Below are 10,506 nucleotides of genomic sequence, written 5' to 3'. Positions count from 1 at the left end.
GATATTGTCATTCGGTGTAAACTGTATGAGAAGGAGGAGAAGTACCGTATTTCGCCAGTTACCTCATTATCTGTAATGAGATCGGATCGCCACACCCCCGCGCCATTGAAGTGAATGAGCAGAAACATCCATATGCATGACTCGTGCCTCCTGCAGTCAATGGATATGCAATCCACAATCCAGTCTCTCCATTCCTTGTTGTTCCATCCGATTGCACCAAACATGACATAAATCCTTATTTCCTTGCGTATGTGTGTCAGTATCTCCAGACGCGAGTGTTTTCTTTGTTCTTCCGTCAAACAGTTCACGCGATTGGAACACACATACACAAACACGCGAGTCAGGAAACTCGACGCGCTTTTTGGTATTCTTATATAATGCGCGATTCCAAACAGTACAATCCTTATTTAGTTGCGTCTAAGCGCATATCTCCGCACAGCAAGTTTATTAAACACAGGATCACTCGCGTGTGCACACATTCACTGCTTTCATGATCAACACGTGAGGTAATGGCGGCGGTTGTCAACAAACATTGATACGTTTACCACGCGTGTCCCTTGTTGTGTTTCTACTATAATGATTACAAAAACACAAATAAGAGTCCAGACAACGATAGGCAGTTGTTCTTTTGAGCTTTTTACTGCACAAAAGTAAACCTCTCGCTGGCCAACCAAACACTAACCCTGGGTTGAAGTGTGTTCATGTTAAGATGGCCAAACAGTATCTTTACCATGATTAAGCTACTATGGTTTTTAAAAGGTAACTTATACTTGTGAAATTAATAGAAAATATTTCAATAGAAATATATATAAATATATATAATGTGTGTGTGTGTGTGTATTTACATTATATTGAAAAGTAAACCTTATCATGGTTTTACTACAGAGAAAGTTATTCCTGTTGAACATCCACACAAGGCTCATTAGTGGCTCATTATTCAACTCTTTTGTCTCTCAGCTGTCAATCACTGATTATTCAGGAGCTTTCCCGCCTCCATGCATACAGCCTTTCCCAAGCAAAAGTGTCTTAGAAATTGTAAATCAATATCTTGCTTTATGTGATTGAGTAGGCCATATGATTTTCACATCATTTTGAAGAAAAAACTCTAGACTACTAGATCCAGTTTGGAAAGTCTTGGGAAAACATGTTTAGAATGAGTTTTGTGGAGTTATATCAGTGACTTAAAAATTTTGCTTTTTCAAAAACCACGCATAAACATTTTTCTCTCAAAAATACAAACATGTACATACATGTTGATGATATTGTAGCCCAGTTTGTGATGAACACAGTGTTATGAGACTTTTGCCATTAATATGTTTTTAAGCAACTGAAAAAAGCACAAATGTCAGTGCATGTCAAAACTTCCCAAGGGCCCTAAAAACCCCTTAGACCCCAGAGGGTTAAAAACATAATACATTGTTTCAATTACAGTTCCAATTTCAATAGCTTTATTGCTAATTAAATACATCCATACAAATAAAAGCAAATGATTTTAATTTGTTTTATTAGGGCTTTATTTACAAGTACAAATGAGAGTTGTGCTGTGGGATTGTGTCCTTCCAGCAATTCAGACATTTCTAACTATCTCATTTCTAACCAGTATTTAAACACTGCAAAATGACTTGCTTACTTTATTTTGTATTTTGTCTTGCGTTCAGTACAAATATCTACAAATTTTTACATCAAGATTAATTTTTCTTCATTAGCAAAATGACCTAGAAAATAAGTTTAGTTTTTCACAAGTGAATGAGCAAAGAAATCTCCCAATGGGGTAAGAATTTTTTTCTTGGATTTTTATTGAATAAAGTGTTATACTTAACACTTATAAAGTGTAACTTATTTCAAGATACTTACATCATTTATTTTCTTGTTTTAAGCACAAATTCACTTATATTTGATATTTTTTTTGTCTTAAAAACTAGACATATTTTTTTAGGTCATTTTGCTCATCAAGAAAATTCATCTACATTTAAGAATTTTAAGATATTTGTACTGAAAACAAGACAAAAATACTAAGTAAAAAGTCATGTTTTTGCAGTGAAGAATTCATAAGATCTGTTCACATCTAGTTTTACATACATAAAGCATCAATAAAGCATCAAGACTTAACAGATGATCAGTCCCCAATCATCACTTCTCTAAACGCAAGATTCAAGGCCATAATTCAGAAACATCATAGCACAAGATAACTATTTACAAGATTTATTTTCCATGGGCAGAACTGGGAAACAGCTCTGTCAAATATCCACTTCAGCACCACTTTTCATTTAAACCTATCATTATACAAGGGGCAAACTCCCTTAAAATCTAAAATGAACACTATCGCTGCCCTACAAAGAGAAAGGACCTTAACTCAGTGTGGAACTGAGAAAAATTACTTTTTATTTTAGACCTTTTAGTGACTTTTAGTCAGTTATTTTCTTCTTGATAGTTATTTTCTCGTTAAAAAAATGGAATTGCCTCAAGATATCCAAATGATAAAAGAGGTCTTGCATATCCCAAAAACATTAATAACTAATAAAAAATAAAAAGAATGTTGCTGCCTTTTGCCTTTGTAGGTTAGTATAAACATAACATATTAACAATATAAAATCAGCGTTGTCTCAGTGTGTAACACAATTTATATATATACCGGTATATATATATATATATATATATATATATATATATATATATATATATATATATATATATATATATATATATATATATATATTTATGCATTTGGCAGACACTTCTATTCTAAACGACACTGCATTACAAAGTACAAATTTATTACACATTATAACTGAATTAATACTGTCCCTGCCAGCGTTTAAAAAAAGTTGCCAGCCAGCGCCAGCATTTTTTATGTTTTTAATGCTTTCCAGGAAATGTTCTTCTTAAAATATATAAACATACAATATATCAAATGAAAGAGCAGACCCTCTGCTTAAAAAAAAATTCATTTGTTTTTGTTTTATCACCTCTCAAATATGGGTGAGTTTATTCAAAAATAAAAAAATTTGAGCAAAAAAAATTTGCTAATTCCATTTTTGTAAAATACTTTTGTTAGAGATCAGATTCAGAGCGATCCTCAAAACATACACAGAGTTTGAACTGTTTGCCCTAAGGGAATACTTAAAGGTGACATAGAATGATTGAACGGGGTATTTATCCTTGTTCTGTGATGTGACATGTAGACCAAAATGTTTTTGTTTGGGTCTGTAATGCCTTAGAAGATTCCTAAAAACCTCTCTCAGATAGCTCTATTAGGGTGGGGGGATTTTAAACAAGTGGTTTTGCACCTATTTGGCTCCCCCTACTGGCTTAACTTGCAATCTCATTACTGATTGGCTGACTTTGCTGCCACTCTAAAAATGTAGCCAATTATTTTAAAGTGGAAGGGCAGTTAGATGCCTGTGATGTCATAAGCATCAGTTTTTCAGATTGGGCCGTTTTCTGGCTGACATTTCTAAAAGAGGAATTTCTATGAGATTGAGATGTTTAGCATGTTTAGCACTTTTTGTATGTTTGTGAATGTGGGTAGAGTAGACTACCATTATTCAACAAAGACAAGGTAAAAATGGTTTTTCATTTTCTGTCCCCTTTAAGGGTTTTATTAGTTGGGTAAGAGCGCCACTTGGTGGATAATTGCAGAATTATGGATTGCCGGAAAAACTTGTCATTGGCAGGGAAGCGCTTTCTCTTAATGAGTTCATATTAAACTATTTCTCACATAACATCAGTGACATAAATTTAGTATTATTGGAAATTGTATTGTCGTCATAAATAGATTATAATAAAAAGTAATCCACACAGCTCGAAGGGCTTAATAAAGGTATTTTATGGGTAATCAATGAGATATTGTAAAAAATCCATATTTTAAACTTTATAAACTATAATAACTAACTTCATTTAACAGAGGCATCTTGCACAATGGTGATTCATGAGAGTTACTCTTCCAAGATGATGCCGTTACTGGAAAATAGTTTATAAAGTTTGAATATGGACATTTTTCTTACACAATCACATCTATTACCCGCAGAAGACCTTTATTAACCCATCGGAGCCATGTGAATTACCTCTGTGAATGCACTTTTTAGGGGTTTAAAGTCAGAAGTTGATCCCTGACCCTTGTGTTTTACCATTATAAAGCTTGGAATAGCAAGGACATTTACTAAAATAACTCCAAATGTGCTCTGCCACACGCCACACGGAAGATGATGGACATACGTATCTCAGATTGCTTGAGAGTGAGTAAATCATAGGCTGGAATACCACTTAAACAGAATTGACAAAATGATAAGCTAAGCTAAGCTATTGTCACCAGTCTCACAGTAAGCAAGCCAACAGGGCAATAATGGAAAGGAACCAAAACTCCACTTGTAGAAAAAAACCACTAGAAGTCATATGGACTACTGTTCATAAAAAATGTCTCCTAAATGTTTACATATAATGAAATGTAACCGTATGCATTCAACAACACCAAGTCAGATTCCTTGTATGTGCTGATTTAGTATATAACACCAATGTACAGTACAGTATCAGTGTCCAGCTCGTAGGGCATTTATGTATGAGATGTCCCAGCAGAAATGTGCATTATCAACTGCAATGCACCAATGCTCTCTCTCTCTCTCTCTCTCTCTCTCTCTCTCTCTCTCTCTCTCTCTCTCTCATCATTACCTTACAGTGGTTTAGCATTTCCCACTACTTTTTTGCTGGGGTTTTGGAAAAGCCCTTGATTATTCATGAGATAGACTTTGCTATTTTAGGAGTGTTTTGACACTAATCACGAGTCTTTTTGGGAGTTTAAAGCCTGCTTCCACACCTGCAACACACTGTAGGAAAACATTATTAAAGGTGATGTGTGTAATTTTTCTGTGTTAAAACACTTTCTCCTTTCTCAGCGGAGACCTACTGCAGAGTAATTTGCAGGTTGATTTTCCCTGATATTGTAGGGCCTGTGGCATTAGCACAACATTTCTATGCTCTGAATATCACACAAGATCTTTTGACTTGCAAACATCCACCCAGAAAGTCTGTGTTGTGGTGTGGAGGAACTGACTTGCGTTGACTTGTTCCATCGCCTAGAACAAAAGTGAATGCTTCAAGCGCTTCTATATTTGAAAAAAAGCACAAAATTACAGGAAATTACATCATTTATGTGTTTATTTACAGCTGGTCTATTCGCACTGGATTAGTAGAGCACTCGGACGGGACTAAAATCAATGAGAAGCTCTGATAAGAATTACTTTACCCCACCTCCCTTAGTAAAACTAATCCCATCCGAATAGTACTTTAGGGGTGAGTAACACAGAATGCCTTTATGACAGTGAGAGGCGCTATGTTATTGTATTATATGGGCAGTGAGCGTTTTGTGGGCTGTTTATGCTTGCCGTGCCATGCATTTTTGCAGGAGCGCTCTGAGCACCTGAAGTTGAAAAAATTCAACTCTGAGTGGAAAAGCACCATTGTCCAATCGAATGAGGGGACAGGTGGGCCTTCCATTGGAAATTTACAGTGGAAAAACCGGAGACTGCACTCAATCACTGCCTCCTGCGTGTTTGTCCACCTCTCTTACCCTCGATCAAGGTCAGAGCAAGCGTCTTTTAAAGTTTCTGCTAATATGACAGTTAACAGCAAACCAAAGTAACCAAAAGAAAGGCAGTCCGGTCCGCCTTAATCAGTAAACCACAGAAGAGCCCAGGTCTTCAAAAGATGGAAAAATCACAGAAACAATTCCCTATAGGTAAAATAATATTTCAACTTCAAATAATAATCCATTTTAAAGATGCAATGTGTAATTTTTGCAATTTGCAAGTTTAAACAAAATTTGCACATTTCATATGTTATTCTTATATGGGCTGAAATCAAATCTGAGTGACAAACTGACAGTGATTGTACTTGACAGCTCAAATTATAAATAACATTCTAGATTTTGATTGGCCAGTCACAACATGCCAAGGTTCGGACTTTTTAGATAACTACCACTCAATACGAATAACAGACGGTAACCCCGGATGCTGGAAATCATTTTGGCAGGTACAGTTTAATATTACACAAAATAAAAAAATATGTCTTTTAACTCTTTCCCCACCAATGACGATTTATCTAATCAATTACGAGAAAACATTTGCATAAAAAAGTGTTCCTGCTGAATTTTTATGGTAATATGTAATACCACGATTAATCACTAGATGGTGCTCTTACCCAATTTATAAAAAACTGAAGCAAAAAATGATTTAATAATTTTACACTCCGTGTATCTTTTGATAATCATTCTGAATCTGATCTCCAACAAAATTCCTTCACAAAAATCCAATTATTTCAGATTTTTGCTAAAAAAGAATTTGAAGCAAAATACCAATATTTAAGAGTTACAATTTGTTTTCCGTTTTGTTTGTTTGTTTATGGTTTGTTTGAAAGCAAGAAGGTCTGTTCTTTCATTTTTTTCTCTATTTGTATGTTTATATATTTTTAGAAGAAAATTTTCCTGTAAGGCATTTTGTGAAACTTTTGTGAAAATCACAAAAAAATGCTAGCGGCCAACAAAAATAGCGGGGAATGAGTAAGCACCATATAGCAACATATTATATTTAGAAATTATTAAATCAAATAGTGTGTTCAGGACATTTGTTGTCTTATTTTAAAACGGAAAGTAAATGTGTTTTCCTTACGGAAGGTCTGTATTCATTAAAAATGAAGAAATAAAATATTTTAAATCAATATTTAATGTTCCTTACTGTCCTTATGAGGTAGATAGCTGTGTAATAAGTGGGATAATGTACAGGCAGCAGGATGTTATCGTGAAATAAGACACTTCAGTGTGATACAAAGCATATTTCTGCAAACAACCTGCTTTCTAAACATTACCCATTACGTATTATTAGCTTACCATTGTGAATTTCAGGATGTATTTTTGTCTAGGCACACTTATTAGATTTTCTTAAACGTTCCACTGAGTTAAGAATAGATCCATTTATTCCTACAGGAACAGTCAACCATTCACACTTATCTACCGGCTCTTCTGTCCCACTACAACAAACAACCCATGAAAGGTGTTAAGATGTTTTGGCTTCAATCAAAACAATGCGCTTCTTTACTGTAGAGCAGAACAAACACATTCATTGTCATACTGTGCAAGAATGGAAAGGTTTATAGGAAAATGGCAGTTGCTAAGTAACCATTTTACCAGAGAACAGCAGATGGTGGTGGTGTGTACGTGAGTGATTGTTTGTGTGTGCGTCTTTGCATGAGACAGAGAGAAACTATGGCAAAGTCCCTGATGAGTGGAGCAAGAGATCATTCTTGTATTCAGAAAATTACATATGTTGCATAACGCCCAGAAACCTCTGGCAACTGTTTGAATTTCAGTTTGAGACACGTTTGTTTGGATTGCAGTATAGATACACTGTACTGAGGGATGTTTGTAAAACATTTGATTTCATGAATGTAAACACACAAACACTGCCAACATACAAACTGTTTGCGAGTCATTTTGAAGTTAATGATGCATAAACAGACCAAAATCAAACAATCAAACACAACAAGGTATTTATGCTAACAAGCTTCAATTGGCCTTGTTTTTTACTATATCCATCCAAAAACCATTACCATCAACAAAGCTTCATTGCCTTAGAACACTGAGTAATTGTTCATTATGATAAAGTTAATGCTAAAAATCCAGCAACATTATTCACTTAAGCAAATCAAACCAACATGAGTGATATTGTACTAAATACTAGCGGACTGTGTTACTTGTCACCTTGTTAATGTATAACTACATCATGACTGAAAGTGTTAAATTAAAAATACTTTTAAAAGCAAGAAATTGAAGTGAAAATTCATATAAAAAATTGAACTTTGACCCTCATGTCGTTTGATCCCAACCACACTGTATTTTTTTATTGCTGCCTTAAATTTTTAAGTTGAATCAACTCGGATTAATGGTACATTCCGACCAGACGCGTTAGGGGCGTTAAGCGCGAGTGATTTACATGTTAAGTCAATGCAAAGACGCGAATAGACATCCTGCTGCGCGGTACGCGCGAATGGCGCGGTGCGAAATGAGCTTTTTGCGCGAATGGCGCGGCGTGAATTGAGCGTTTCGAGCGCTGACGCGCGAACGGCGCAGCGCGAATTGAGCGCTTTGAGCGTTGACGCCGATTCGCGGGAAACGCTCAAGTTGAAAAATTTGAACTTTGGCGGACATTCGCGCCGCGTTAACCAATCAGGAGCTTTCTCTAGTAGTGACGTGATTACAGGAAGCCAGCAGACGGTGGAGGCAGAAATGCAAAACAATGGAGATCAATCGTCGTGAGACATCTTCGTACTTTTTACCGAAACAGGAATTTAAAAGATCTTGGTTGGAAGAAAGTGAGTGAGGAGGATCGAACAATCTGGTAAGTTTACTTAATTTGAGCTATACATGTAAGCAACGTCCTAATAACTCAATATAGGCCTACGGACCGTTTATTACCAATATTACCGTGTTTTGGACACAAAGTGTAGTTTTAAGATTAGTTCAGTCGAGAATATATATGTACAATATTCAAATATGCAGTCGATTAGTAGAGATAGCGCCTATTTGAATGTTTGCTTAGACAGATTCGGGCATGAGATCCAGAGGTAGCAGGCGGACGTCAGTGTTCTCCTTCCCCGCTGACCACAGCCTGAACTGGGCTAAATCCCTGACAGGAATTCCCTGGCTCTTATGTAGGCCTATCTGTGTTTAATGGTCAAAACTAAGATTTTATTTGTTTTGGGTTGATAAAACCAGTAGTATTTTGTCTTATGAATCTATTCCTTGTTTCTTTTATTCATATTTAGTCTTTTTTAATAAATAATTAAACTATTTATAGTATACACTATTAATTTTCCACGTAGTCTTATATATTGCCAAGTGAAGCAACACAACAGGGCATATATGTTGTTTTTTTATAATGAAAAGTCAACATTAGTTGTAAATGAAAATTAATTTCTCTCTGACTAATATAATGTGCCATATGTATAATGTTGTATTAATATTTCATATTGTCATTACAAAGCCGACTGGTTCTTTTGATGGTGGTGAGCCTGTGTCCCCTATGAACCTGCTGCTGCTTCTGCTTCCCATGCCGACCCATCAACATCTGCAGCTGTCCCCGCAGGTAATAATGGCCATGTTTACATGCATGTTATATTTACAGTAAGCACACAACACTGACAATTTGTGAATAAGTTTAATCCTTTTCTGCCTTCTCATTGTACAAAATGTGTTATCATCTGATACAGCGCCACCAAGATGAAGAGCTCAGAGAAGGCCTAGATAGCAGCCATCAGTGGTGAAGTGGCAGCCTCCTAGAAGCACTCCGGAGTCCGGACCAGTCCTGTAGATCCAGCACCGCCTCCACGCTCAGAGGATGAGCTCTTCCTCTTGAGTCTGGTCCCTTACCTGCAGAGGTTGCTACCTCAGATGAAAAAAATTGTTAAATTTAAAGTTCACAAATTAATTTATTAAAGCAGCATAGTTGTGCTTAATGTGGAGCCTACAATGTAGTTTTAAAAAAGAGGCAGCAATCTCTGCAGGTAATGAACCAGACTTTCTCTCCTCTCCTTCACTTTGGCTCTCCCCCTTCCAAGCAAGATCCTTTCTTATTCCTCTATGTAAATAGTTGTAAAGGTTCTTTGTATATATATTGATATATTTTGTATAAATAAATGGTCTATACAGTCACCAAAGGTTTTGGTATTTTACTTTGCGCACAACATAGTAAATCACAGTTTAGACTTTGTTTAGACATCAACAGAAGCTGGTGGTGATTGTACGGGAGGAGTCTCCAGTGGTAAGATATTTGAAAGAGAGAAAATTAAATAAACATTGTCATAAATGCAGATTGCAATTCCATATTAGCAAATATAAAATTATAAAACTGGTGTTTGTGATATCTTCATTTCTCTTTACTTTTTACAGTTAAACAACAACAAGCTTAATTAAATCTTCTTTACATTTATTTAACATTTGCTCTGATTTGCTTGCTACATTGCAAAAACATAAGATTGAATGATAGTCTAATATAGCAGTTACCTGCCCAATTAGTTAAGGAAATAACAAGTTTTAACAAACATGCCTTACTAAAAACATTACTTGTGTGCATTTTGAGACAAAACAAAGGACACTAATGTATTTTAAGATATGACAGTGCAAGTGGTTTTCAGTTTGGACAGCTCTTACATTTATTTTAGTCTATGACTAGTTTAATCCCTGTCCTTACAAAAGTTAACCATGGTTTTACTAATAATAATCAATACACCAAAATAGTATGGTTACTACACTTTTACCACAAACATACATTCATTTCCATAAGGGGAAACTGCCCCATAGTCTTCTGAACACACAGTTATCAATACTGTACTTGAAATGACAATTAACTTTTGTCTACAACAGTTGGTTTAAGCTAATCCCTGTCCGGGAAACCACCCCATTTATGTCTATCGAGGTTCTCAGTCATTAATTACTTGTAATCACACAGAATATTCAATGAT

General features: G+C 35.5%; 1 long non-coding RNA gene across 1 annotated transcript; it reads left to right on the top strand.

Moving 5' to 3' along the window:
- Nucleotides 1-8,219: 8,219 nt before the first annotated feature.
- Nucleotides 8,220-9,678, top strand: LOC135749446 (uncharacterized). Its single transcript, XR_010532382.2, has 3 exons — nucleotides 8,220-8,384; nucleotides 9,030-9,131; nucleotides 9,256-9,678. It is a non-coding gene; the product is annotated as an uncharacterized lncRNA (long non-coding RNA).
- Nucleotides 9,679-10,506: the final 828 nt, after the last annotated feature.

Source organism: Paramisgurnus dabryanus, chromosome 16, assembly GCF_030506205.2.
Source record: "Paramisgurnus dabryanus chromosome 16, PD_genome_1.1, whole genome shotgun sequence".
In the NCBI taxonomy this organism is placed as follows: domain Eukaryota; kingdom Metazoa; phylum Chordata; class Actinopteri; order Cypriniformes; family Cobitidae; genus Paramisgurnus; species Paramisgurnus dabryanus.
This window is presented reverse-complemented; position numbering and strand designations above follow the sequence as displayed.